General features: G+C 42.9%; 1 long non-coding RNA gene across 2 annotated transcripts; it reads left to right on the plus strand.

Moving 5' to 3' along the window:
* Positions 1 to 381: 381 nt before the first annotated feature.
* Positions 382 to 13,015, plus strand: LOC122677760. Of its 2 annotated transcripts, none has more exons than XR_006335911.1 (4): positions 382 to 533; positions 8,361 to 8,446; positions 10,817 to 10,963; positions 12,655 to 13,015. It is a non-coding gene; the product is annotated as an uncharacterized LOC122677760 (long non-coding RNA). The 2 variants fall into 2 exon arrangements; XR_006335912.1 differs by having other exon boundaries at positions 12,695 to 13,015.
* The last annotated feature ends 229 nt before the right edge of the window (positions 13,016 to 13,244 follow it).

A 13,244-nucleotide genomic window follows, 5' to 3' on the forward strand; every position in this document is an offset into this window, starting at 1 on the left:
ATGACTAATGATGTGGAGCACCTTTTCATATGCTTGTTGATTTGCAAAGAGTCTGTTCAAGTCTCTTGCCTGTTTTTTGCTTTTAATGCATTGTCTAGTTTTTTTTCTCAATATATGAGTTCTTTAAATTTTCCAGCTATGAGTCTCTTGTTTGACATATGTATTGCAATTATCTCCTCCCAGTTTATATTTTCACTCTCTTAGTGATATCTTTTGATGAATAGAAGTTTTTAATTTTAATGATGTTCATTTCCTTTATCTTTTCAACCTTTTCATTTATGGTTGATTTTTTTCAGCATATACATAATATGCTTAAACAATCTTTGCCTACCTCAAGGTCATAAGAGATTCTCTTTTATTTTCTTCCAGAAGTTTTTTTTGGCTTCACTGCACAGCATGTGGGATCTTAATTCCCCAACCAAAGACTGAACCCATGCCTGCTGCAGTGGAAGCATGGAGCCTTAACCACTGGACCACCAGGGAAGTAGCAAGGACCCTGATTCATGTGCATCAACATTTCTGTATGGTGTGAGGTAAGAGTCAAGGTTCATTCAACACCCATTTCCAACCAAGCTCCATTTAAATTTCTAGCACCAGTTTTTTGAAAATACTTCTTTTCTTCTAGTGAATTGCAGTGGTCATTTTCTCATAAATCAAGTGCTCATAAATGTATAAGCCTACTTCTGAGTTCTCTGTTCTGTATAATTGGTCTACTTGACTACTCTGTGCCAGTACTATATTGTGTTAATTATTAAAGTTTTATAATGAGTTTTCACATATGATAGTCTAAGTCCTCAAGCTTTATTCTCCAAAATCACACTGTCTTTTTAGGTTCTCTGCATTTTCATATAAACTTTAGAATCAGAGTGTTAACTTTTAAAAAGCTATTAGATTTTTTATTGGAATTGCACTGAGTCTAGAGGTCAATTTTAAAAGAATTAGCCCCTTAACAAATAGTGGCCTAACAACTCTCTATTCCTTAAAACTCCATCTGACCATCAGGCCAACTTAGATGCTGCTCCTTCTGAATTTTCACTGTATTTTCTATGTACTTAGGTATGTTGATATTGTGTACAGACTGAGCAGACTGCATAGAAACTGATTAGATGTCTGTATCTTCCTTAAGAGGTGATCTCTTGGGCTACCAAGTCATCCTTATATCCTGATACTTAGTAAAATGCATAGTATATAGCAGGTGTTTAATATAAGTTTGATGAATGAATGAATAAACACCAAGTCACTTTGTACTCAGAATTTGTCACTTTGATATCTGGCAATGCCTTCACTCCTAATTCTGCAACCTGACCAGTTTGTTAAAGTAAGGAATGAAGATGGAGACAGAGCAGGTAGACAGATCAACCATTCAATGCCACAACTAAAGATAGAACTCAAACTGTATACCCTATTGTCATTGAGTTAGTGAGAGTATCTCCATATAAGAACCTCATGTGAAAGTGGGGCACTCCCCTGGCACTTCCCATGGCAGTTCTTAGCAATAAAGCTGCTATCATAGATATGAGAATTATTCTTATTTGAATGCCTTATAGGAATAGGAACCAAATATTCACTGTCCCCTTGCTTAGTCCTGTCATCATACACACACACAAAAAAGTACTAAATCTTCCAATCCATGAACATGGTATATCCCTCCATTTATTTAGGTCTTCTTTTACTTTCTGAAGCACTAATTTAAAGTTTCAGAGTGAAGGTTTTGCACATATTTTATTACATTTATTCTTAGGTATCTGATGTTTTTGATGCCATTATAAATAGTATTATTTTCAAATTTCATTTTCTAATTGTCTGTTGCTACTATAGAAAAAATAATTATTTTTGTATATTGCCCTGTATCTCAAAACTTTGCTAAATTAATTCTAATACTTTATAGATTTTTTGTAATTCTTACATCCACAGTGATGTCATCAGAAAATAATGGCAGTTTTACTTCTTTTTCAATCTTTATACTTTTTATTACTTTTTCTTCCCTTATTGTCCCAGCTAGACCATTAGTATAGTGATTGAACAAAAACAGTGTGATGATATATTCTCACTTTGTTCTTGGGATAAAGTGTTCAACGTTTCACATTAAATATGATGGCTTTCCTGGTAAAGAATCCACCTGCAATGCAGGAGCCACACAGGTTAGATCCCTGGGTCAGGAAGATCCCCTGAAGTAGAAAATGGCAACCCACTCGAATATTTTTGCCTGGGAAATCCCATGGACAGAGGAGCCTAGTGGGCTACAGTCCATTAGGTCTCAAAGAGTCAGACACGATTGAACACATACACACATAGGATTTTTGTGGATATCCTTTCTCAGATTAAAGAAATTTCCTTCTATTCTTAATTTATTGAGAGCTTTATTATGAACTGGTATTAAATTTTATCAATTTATTTATTTATTTCTCTACTGAAATGATCATGTTTCTCTTTTATTCTCTATGATAAAATTATATTGATCTAATATGGACATGAGTTTGAGTTAACTCCGGGAGTTGGTAATGGACAGGGAGGCCTGGCGTGCTACGATTCATGGGGTAGCAAAGAGTTGGACACGACTGAGTGACTGAACTGAACTGAATATAGGACATTAAACTAAACTTGCAATTCTGAAATAAGTCCCACCTGATCATAACATATACCATTGTATAGCATGGATCAGGGTGAGCAAGGCTGGATGTAGTGAAACCATTGAGAAGGGTGGTGCAAAAGTCCTCGTGAGAGAGGAAGAGGGCCTGGACTAGTGTGTAGACTGTGATGAATGAAGAAAATACTCTGAAAGGGTGGAGTGGACAGGACTTGATGGCAAATGAGATGTGAGGCCTATTGAGAACAAGGGCTTCTGGTCTGGGCATCTAAGTTGGATGGTAGTGGTGCCATCGTCCAGGAAGCTGGCTGTAAGTCTGGGCTGGCAGAGAACAATGAGTTCCCTTTTAGATGTATTACAAACATCCAGTAGAGTTGTGCAGGAGACAGGTGGCCATGCAGCACTGGAGCTCAGGGGAGGGATCTGGGTGAAGATGTGACATGAATGTTTTCTACTTAGAGGAAGTGGAGGAAGCCTTGAGAACTGAAGACATGGACTGGGGACAAAGTACAGAATGAAGAGAGAGGAGAGGCCTAGGACATACCCCTGAGAAAGGCCCACATTTAAGAGGGTGGTTAAAAAAAAAAAAAAAAAAAAGAGGGTGGTTGAGGATGAGAAACTGGGAAGAAGATGGAGACAAGAGCAGCCAGAAGGGATGAAGGAAATCCAGGAGTTCAGGATATCAAGGGATCATGAAAGACCACGTTCCAAGGACAGAGTGATCAGCTGTTTCAAACGGGAAGTCAAGTGATGAAAGGTTCCTGATTGGACTTAACTCTAGGTGCCTCTGGGGGCCAAGGCAGAGGCAGGGCTGAGACGTCAGAGAGAAGAGCTGGCTTCTCACATGGGAGCAGGATCGGAGGTCCGGTACTCACATTTCATACATCAGAGATGGAGGCACATCACAGCTGTGGTAAAACAAGGACCAGAAACCTGTCACCCTAAATCCCTGACCCAAGCACTTTCGGTATTGCTCCCAACAATAATAGCTAATTACTAAATGCCAGGCGCTGTTCTGAGCATTTTACAATATAACTAATGTAATCTTTAAGATATGAGATAGGTAAATTTATTCCCCATTCTGAAGATGAGGAAACTGGGGAGCAGAGTATGGACAAAGTCCATGCTCTTAACCTCTTCTCGTGCTTTCAAACCTTGAAAACTACACTTTCCATCGATCTGAAAATAAGGACCCAATCCTCCAACCTCATGATGTTTGAATCTGTATCTGTGTTCCCCTTGGCCTCCAGAGAGTGATGCCCAGTCATTGCCACTACTCTGCTTTGATCCTTCTATAGATCCCTACTGCCTTCATCCCAACCTCTAGCCTGGTGCTGGTCCTCCATGGACTGACCCAGGTATACCTCATCAGCCACCACAGCAACTGACCTCCCTGTGTGTATCAGTCAGGGCTGTTAGTTGCTAATAACAGAATCCATTTGAGCATGTGAAAGCAGAAATTGGGTTTGTTGCAGGTGTTAGGAGTTCAGAGAATCATCAGGAGGATGAGAGGAGCAGACTCAATAATAAAATCACTTCTAGGAACAAACTGCAGAACTGGCCATCTCAGAACCTTCTGTCTCTATCATCACTCTGGCAAATACCAAGTGCTAGGACCTCAGCTTCAAGGAAAACTGCTGCTGCTACTGCCACAATAGCAATGCCACATCTGTGTCAGGGACTCAACCTAGCACCCTGTGCTACTTTCCAAACCACCTGCACCAGTAAAGTGCCATCTCATTGGGGTTCTCTTTCTTTTTGCTGCTCTTTCTTGAAGCAAAGTCCTGAATGATTGGCAGAGCTAGGTCACATGACTGTTTCCTAGCTGCAAGGGAAGCTGGGAACTGATGCTCTATCTTCTATTTTGGGAAGCTGGGATCCATTAGGGAGAATCACAGAAATATAGAAAGACTGTTCAGAAGAAGATGGACAATGATGAATATGACAAATGTCGTAGACACACATACTGTCCTTTAGCCTGGAATGCCCTTTTCTGTACCTGATGAGCTGCGTCTCACTTTTAAAATACATTTATTTCACTGTGTCAGGTCTTGGCTGCAGCACATGGGACCTTTGTTGCATCATACAGACTCTCTAGTTGTAGCACACTGGCTCAGCAGTTACGGTTTGTGGGCTTAGTTGTTCTGTGGCATGCAGGCTCCAGTTCCATGACCAGGGATCAAACCTAAGTTCCCTGCCTTGCAAGGCAGATTCTCAACCACTGGACCACCAGGGATGCCCCAGCATCTCATTTTTTAAGGCTTCCTCAAGTGTCACCTCTTTCAGGAAGCCTATTTTGACTGCCCACCCTCATCCCACCGCTGCCTGGGTGTAGTTAGGTGCCACCCTAGTACCCTATAGACCTCATAGCACTGATCACAATAGGCCAGGTGCTGTGATTAGCCTCCCCTGCCCCCACTAGATTATGAGCTTCCTGAAAGGCAGGGGCTCCCTCGTCAAGCTCTTGCCATAGACCTGACATCAATGGAAACTTAGTGAGGGTTTTCTGAATAAATAAATAGATAAATGAATGAAGAGAGTGAGTTCTCCTCTACCTAGACTTTAGCAGAAACAGGAGTCTCTCCAGGGGAACTGAGGCCCAGAAGAAGGGATATAGGCATGGGGGTGGTAGATGCAAACAGAAATGAGCAAGGGAGAGAAGAGACTGCTAATCTATTAGACTAGTTACAACAAATTGTTTACACAGTTGGGTTCCCTGTTGGCTCCATCTTTTGTGAAAGAAATGTTCAGGGAGACACCTGGGACTAGGGATAGAGTTTGGGGATCCATATGGAACCATCTAGGGTAACTGTGAGTTCCTAAGCCAGGAAGATAGAGCAGAAGGGAAAGAAGGACAAGAGACCTGGCTTTGAATCCCTTTTCTGCTGCTGGTTCCCTGAGAGGCTTTGGCAAGTGTTTTTATCTTCCCTGTGCCCCAGTTCCCTCATTTATAAAATGGGGATATGAATGCTTCACTCCTCCCAGGTGTGTGAGGAGTACGTGAAGTATGTTTGAAGAAGTGGCTGGCACATGGTTGGCACTCAGAAAATGGGTCCTCCTGCTCTGAGCTGGGGCTTCCCCGGCGGTGCTAGTGATAAAGAACACGCCTGCCAATGCATAAGAGATGTGAGTTTGACCCCTGGTCAGGAAGATTCCCTGGAGGAGGGCACGGCAACCCACTCCAGTATTCTTGCCTGGAGAACCCCATGGATGGAGAAGCCTGGCGAGTTGCAGTCCACAGGGTCACAAAGAGCCAGACAGAACTGAAGAGACTTAGCACGCGTGCAAGTGCTCTGAGCCAGGACCCAGTCTTTCCTTCTCTCCCTCTAATCTTCCCCCAAAGCCCTCTACCCTGCCCAGCCCAGTCCTCCTTCCCCTTGATGTCACACAAATCTTTTTGGTGCTTTATATTTATTTTTTAATTAAATTAATTAATTTACTTTTGGCGGTTTGCAGGGATCTCAGCTCCCCTCCCGGGCCTTGGCAGTGAGAGCGTCGAATCCTAACCACTAGATCACCAGGAACTCCCTTTTGGTGCTGTTTAAAAATGCTTACTGAGGGACTTCTCTGGCGGTCCAGTGGTTAAGGCTCTGTACTTTCAATGTGGCAGTCATGCTTTCAATCCCTGGTCAAGAAACTAATCCCACATGCTGCCCAAAATAAATAAAATAAAAATGAAAGGTTTTAATTTAACAGACAGCTTATTATTCATGATAACACTAATAAATACTTTAATTAAAAAAATAAAACACTTATTGAATTCACTGAAATACAAAAAGTACCTTAAGAAGCTAACTCCCTAGGGTGAAGGGAAGTCAGTGTGAGTAGCTAGGCAGAGGTTAGTAACACCAGGCCTCCCTGGGACAGTCAGGCCAGGCACACGTGAAGCCATGGGCAGGAACGCAGATGCCTCACTTTTTACATGGATCTCTGAAAAGGAGAGGGTAACTCACTTCGCAAGTGGACTACCCTTCTAGAAGTGCTAGGATAGAACGGTGGCCACCTAGCTTCCTCTGCCTTCCTCAGCTTTCATTCCCCTTCTTTGGTGGCAAAGCCCACTCTTCTTTCAGGAACTCTCGGTTCTGTGAGGCTGACCTCAGGCTGCCTGGTAGGTCAGAGCACTCTTTGGCCTAGAGCACAGCGATGGGGCTTGAGGTGGTCACGTGATCCTTGTCAGGTCAATAAGAGGAAAAACCTGGGGTTCTCGGCAGAGCTACCAGGAGGGAAATGCTGCTCATTCACAGGACTTACTATGCAGGTAGAGCGTACGCCTGGACCCAGCAGTGACCATCTCTGAGGCTTTTTAAAAAGGGAGAGCCTGTCTAACAATGAGGAGAAGGCAATGGCACCCCACTCCAGTACTCTTGCCTGGAAAATCCCATGGATGGAGGAGCCTGGTAGGCTGAAGTCCATGGAGTCGCTAAGAGTCAGACACAACTGAGCGACTACACTTTCACTTTTCACTTTCATGCATTGGAGAAGGAAATGGCAACCCACTCCAGTGTTCTTGCCTGGAGAATCCCAGGGACGGGGGAGCCTGGTGGGCTGCCGTCTATGGGGTCGCACAGAGTCGGACACGAATGAAGCGACTTGGCAGCAGCAGCAGCAGTCTTAACGATGAAGTTGACACCAAAGAAAGCAAAGCCGAGAGTTAGAAACACATGCTAATGATGGTGTTTGAGTGCCTGAACCCAGCCAACCTGCTGCCAGAGCCAGCCCTGTGCTTTTCACCTACATGAGCAAAGAATTCCCTGTTTTGCTTAAGCTGCTTTGAGTTGGGTTGCTGTCAGATCTAGATTAAGTCACTAGGTGTGAGAATCTTTTTGTCTCTCAGAAGTCACAGGAAAAAGCAATTAACAAACCCGTGATAGTGGGGGTCACCACAGAGAGGCCCTTGGTGCCTTTGGGACGGGGCTGAAGAAGATTCGTTTTCCCTGTATCTGACCAGTTTTATGCCTTATTGTTTTTTTTCCCCTGCCGCACATGGGATCTTATTTCCCTGACCAGGGATCGAACCTGGGCCCTGGTAGTGGAAGCACAGAATCCTAACCACTGGATCACTAGGGAATCCCCTGTATTTTCTGTTTAAAGAAGTTAATTGTTTACACTCAAGCCATAGAGCTTGCTGTTGAAAGAACAACAGGAACAGTTTTCTCACTTACCTAAACACATTTCCTTCGAAGATATATTATGCCATTTTAGAATTTGAAAATACCAAAATATTGTAAAGAACAGTGCAAGCATCTGTAACTGTGCCATGGTTGACATATTAAGATATTTCTTTCTGGCCTTTAATTACTTTTCATATTTTGTTGCTATTCAGTCTTATTTAATCCCCACAGCAACCCCATGAGGTAAGACTCACCAGTGTCCCATTTTGCAGAGGATAAAACTGACCCTTAGAGAGGATAAGGGACTTGCTCGCATTCAAAGGTACTAACTAGCAGATACAGAACACACAGACTCACACTTCATAAACATACAATTTGGGGAAAAAAACGTCTCATGCTCTATAAGTGGTTTATATTCTTACATTTTCCACTTAAAATTATATCATAAACTTTCTCTATGATATTGACTGTTTCTTTAAAACACAATTGTTAATGGCTGTAAAATATTCTCTAATATGGCTGAAGCATTATTACTTTATCTCATCATAACCTCTGGCTATTACAACTGTTTGAATGTTTCTTTCTTATTCATTTTGTTGTGATAAACTCTCTAGTATGTGAAAGCTGGGCTTCTCTGGCTATCTGTTTGCATTAACCCACAGAAGCAGACTTGCTGGGTCAAGAAGAGGAATAGTGCATCACTCTGCCCTCCAGAAGGCTGCTCCCAGGGACAGTTCCTACAGCGTCTGTGAGTGTGCCCCAGCCATCACACACTCAACAGCACCAGTCACTACTTTACACACTTGCCCACCCCACCCCCATTTCCATGACATAACAAGTGTCCACGTTCACATTGATCCTTCTTGTGTAGAATGTGAAAGGTCTTAGATACCAACAGGACAGAGGCTTCGAAATTTCCTTCTTCCTTTTGTCTTTATCACCTGCAGTGTGGGCACAGGTTCTTACTCCAAGCCTCAATCCTAAATTGGAAACAGAAGACTCCCTCTTGGTTAAGAAAATCCAAACATGATTAAACAAATGGAAGAAGTAGTTGGGAGTATACACGACCATGAAGAGAGCAAGTTGCTAGCAAAGAACACATCTAAATTAAATTCCAGATAGACTCAAGGTTTTAACATACATGATGAAATAAAAAATGTGCTAGAGGAAAACACAGATGAATTATTTCATAACCTAGGAGTGGACAAAGACTATAAGGCATGACATTAACCTAGAAGCTATTAAAGAAAAAAATTAACAAATTTGAGGACATAAAAACTTGAAATTTCCATATAGCAAAAACTCTGTAAACGGAGTCAAAAGATAATTATTATGCATTATATATATACTATTATAACTTATTTATAGATGAGTCTAACTTCATTAAAATATAATTTTTAATAAATTAATGACTAAAGATATAAAAGTAAATAAATGATATGAACAAGATGTTTGCATAAAAACAAAACAGTTAATAAACAGAATAAAAAGATGAGCACCTTACTTATAATTCAATTAATGCAAATTAAAACAATGAGATACCAGATTGTCAAGATTGTCAGTGAGATCCCAATGAGATGTTAGATTGTCAAGATGAAAGAGATGGGTAGAAAAAAAAAAAAAGAAAAAGATGGGTAGAATGCTAACTGGAACATTCATACATGCTTAGTGACTATATAAATGGGCATAATAATTTTGGAGGGTAATTTGTTCCCCTATGCTGTTAAGAATGAGGTGCCCCTAAATGTAACATGACAAGATGTCTAGGATATATTGCTAAGAGAAAACAAGCATGCTACAGAATAGTCTATATCACTATAACATGAATTCATTTGTTAAAAATTGAAGGGATATACAAATAAACTGTGTTTCGGGTTATAGAAATATTTGGAAGGATACACAAGAAACTGCTACCTGTTAGCTGTTATGGTTAACTGAGGGGGTTTAGGTGGGAGAAAAAGACAATGAGGGCTTTTACTTTTCACTTTTTCTGTACTATTAGAACTTTTTTCTACATCACACATATGTTTTATTTAAAATATGTAAAACATGCACACAGGAATATTATTTCCCCAATTAAATCCTCCATGGCTTCCTTTTTCTTGTAGAGTCAAGTACGACCCTCTTAGCGACTTCCCACTATAGTAACCTTTGACGGCGTGCCTTCTGAGCCACGCTGCTTCACACCTCTGTGACTATGCTGTGCTGATTGCTTGTCTCGAATTCCTGTCCCGCCATCATTTGCCTGGAAACTCCTCCCCATCCTTTAAGGCCCACTCAAGCACTTCCTTCTCTGGGCAGTCTTTCTAGATTTCCCATAATAAAATTCTCATTCCTTGTGATACCTTACACATCCTTTTATTTTAGCTCTTACTATTTCCTATTAAGCTTTATATTTGTCAGTTTTATTAGACATAAAGCTCTTTATTAGACATAGAGCATGGTAGCCAGTACCTAAGATTAGTTCATGTCTCTAGAATGAGGAAATGAACACACCACTCTATTCCAAGACTCCAAGTCTTTGCTTATATTTCTTTCCCTGCCTTTTCTTCATGATTCCCTAAAAGCAATACCCTGTCAGCATCAGTACTATCTCTACTAAAGAAAGTTGGCTCAATGTGTATCCGAAGCACGTACACACACAAAGAGAAATTAATATATTTTAATTACAGTGTGATTCCATCTTGTGTCTGTAAACTCATGAAGCCATCCCCCACCCTCCTGCCCCCGCCCAGGCCCAACGCCTTGGTTTAAACAGGCCCACTCTCAGTTGTAGTCCATTAAGGATCCTCTTTGAGCCTGGGAGCACACCCAGCCAGGACTGTTGATGGGTTATAGGAATGTTCTTGCTGTTCTCAGACAGGAGCATGGGTGAGAAAGGCAAGAGTAAGTGGCCCCTTCCCATTTCGAATCCAAGTGCTCTCGTGGATTCAGGGAGGACAATGCCAGGGGTGGGGGGGCACACCCAGAAGACACACCTCAGCCCTTCAGCTTTACCAAGGGACATTTCAAGAAACACCACAGGAAAATGTTTTCTTATTTGCTCTACAGCGGTGTTTGAGTCTGTGCTCTGTGATGTCACATGCTGCAATAAAAAATTAACATTTTTTATCTTAAGTGACAGAAGCAGACAAATGGGAGGTAGAAAGGAGTCCACTGGAAGGCTCTGATGCGGCGTGCAGGTGGCCCAGCAGGCCTTGGAGAGGTCACTGTGGGTGTGGTGCTGGAGACTCTGGCAGCAGGAGCCAGCAGACTGTCTTCCGAGGTGTGTATCAGACATCTCTGGGCCTTGCTCACATTCTCTGACTCCCTTCTCTGCATGGGTTTTGACCCAATTTGCACTGACAATCCTTCATCTCAAAATGGGACATGCCTCAGCCTCACACGTCCCGCTCCAAGCTTCTCTCAGGCTGCCACCTGTGGTGCCTGTGGGAACTTGCTTGGCACGCATTCAGGGGTCACCCAGTGATGCAGTGGTGAACATCTCTACCCAGTAAAACCAGGCACCAATGGATGTGGTCCTCTCCCTTTATTCCCTTGCAGACTGTTCTGAGACTCATGCTCCAATCCTCAGAAAGTCCTTGTGGACTTTAGCACACAATGGGATAAACTTTGGCTTAGATTTCTCTTCCCAGTTTCTCTCTCCTGCTCCCTGGAATCCCTTCCCAAATATACTTCTTGCACAAAAGCCCTGCTCAGGCTCTAAGTTCAGGGGAGCACAGATGATGACAAAAACCTCATCTTGGGGGATGGATGACTGATTACTTTGTTTGAGACAGGTCAAGGTTCAGATTCCAAAGAAAGCATTTAATTGTTCAGGCTTAGATCATGGTCCACCCTTTGGGCACAATGATGGCAAGCCCCCAGGACTCTATCCTGTGGTGGAGGGATAGTTCCCCACAGCCAATCAAGATAGTTATCAGGGACTTCCTGGTGGCTCAGTGGCTAAGTGCTCTGTGCTCTCAATGCAGGTTCAACCTCTGATCAGGTAACTAGTTCCCGCATGCCACAAGTAAGAGCCCGCATGCTGCAACAAAAGATCTCACATGCCTCAGTGAAGATTCTAAGTGTTGCAATTAAGACCCAGCACAGCCAAATAATTTTTATTTTTTAAAGATGGTTATCAGAAGAAAGGTGAGAGATGACCTTTAGTAAGCTTCCTTACATTACAAGTACCTTGAGGCAGCATGTACATACCATGTCTAGACCAAGCTCTTAACAAAGCTTGAAAACACCCACACAAACCTTCTTTTGGCATTGCCTTCTCAGGACATGGCACCTCCATTCTCCCAGATGCCCAAGCCTGAGTCCTGGGAGGCTGCCTCTTCCCCTCTCTTCTCCACCACAGCCAGATCATCACCCAGCCTGGCACCCACCTCTGACTCCTTAATGTGTCCTGACTTTCTCCCGCTCTCCCTCTCACTGCCATTGCTCAAAGTCTTCCAAATGATCTTCCTACCCTAACACACACACATGCTCTGTCTCTCCTGCAAACTGTTCTTACCTATTACAGTGATTTTCCTAAGATACAGATTTGAACACATCACTTCAGTGCTGAAAAGTCTTGGCTGTTTCCCCATTGCCCTCAGGATGAAGTCTTGGAAACCTCGGTGGCATAATCTTGTCAAGACCAGGCCCTGATAGCCTCTCTGTCATCAGCCCTTGGCATTCCTCCTTCCTACACAACTTTCCCTGCCACCACGCCAGTCTCTCTCACCCTGGTGCCTAGAATGCTCTTCTGTAATAGTTACCATTCTGCCAGTGGCAAGTAACAGAACACTTTGACTCAAACCGGCTCACACAATCAGGAAATCCCTGCTTTCACTTGGCATGGAGGTATGATGGGTCCTAGGCGCTATACAATTAGCAGCTCAAAAACATGGAGTCAGCTCTTTTTGGTCTCTTTTCTCTGCCACCCTTGGGATCAGATTCATTCTAACACAGAATCCTCTCCAGGTTGGAAGAAGATGGTAGTAGACTCATACTTTACTCCTAGACATGACAACATCCACCAGAAGAAAAAGAGACCATGCCAAGTACCTCCCTGCTGGTTCAGCGATGAAGAATTTGCCTGCCAGTGCAGGGGATACAGGGTTGATCCCTGGTGTGGGAAGACGCCACATGCCTTGGAACAACTAAGCCCGAGCACCACCACTACTGATCCCACGTGCCTAGAGCCCGTGCTCCACGAGAGAAGCCATGTCAGTGAGGAGCGCGAGCATCACAAGCAGCCCCCACTCGCCGCTCCTAGGGAAAGCCTGTGCAGAGCAACGAAGACTCAGTGCAACCAGCAAATAAATAAAGAAATAAAAAGAGAGGCCATGCCAAGTGTCTCTTCATTATGCACTTGGTAAGTCTTCTTAGAAGCCCCCTAGCAGACCTTCCCTCACCTCACATTGGCCAGGGTCACATACATGTCCATTTCTAAATCAGTCACCAACAATAGAAGAGAGGTTATAATTGGTGGAAGGGATGTGGGGGTGGAGGGTCAATCTCCATGACTAAGACACCTCCCCTCTTGATTTGTCTGGCCAATTTATTTCAAA

Source organism: Cervus elaphus, chromosome 20 (assembly GCF_910594005.1).
Source record: "Cervus elaphus chromosome 20, mCerEla1.1, whole genome shotgun sequence".
Taxonomy (NCBI): Eukaryota; Metazoa; Chordata; class Mammalia; order Artiodactyla; family Cervidae; genus Cervus; species Cervus elaphus.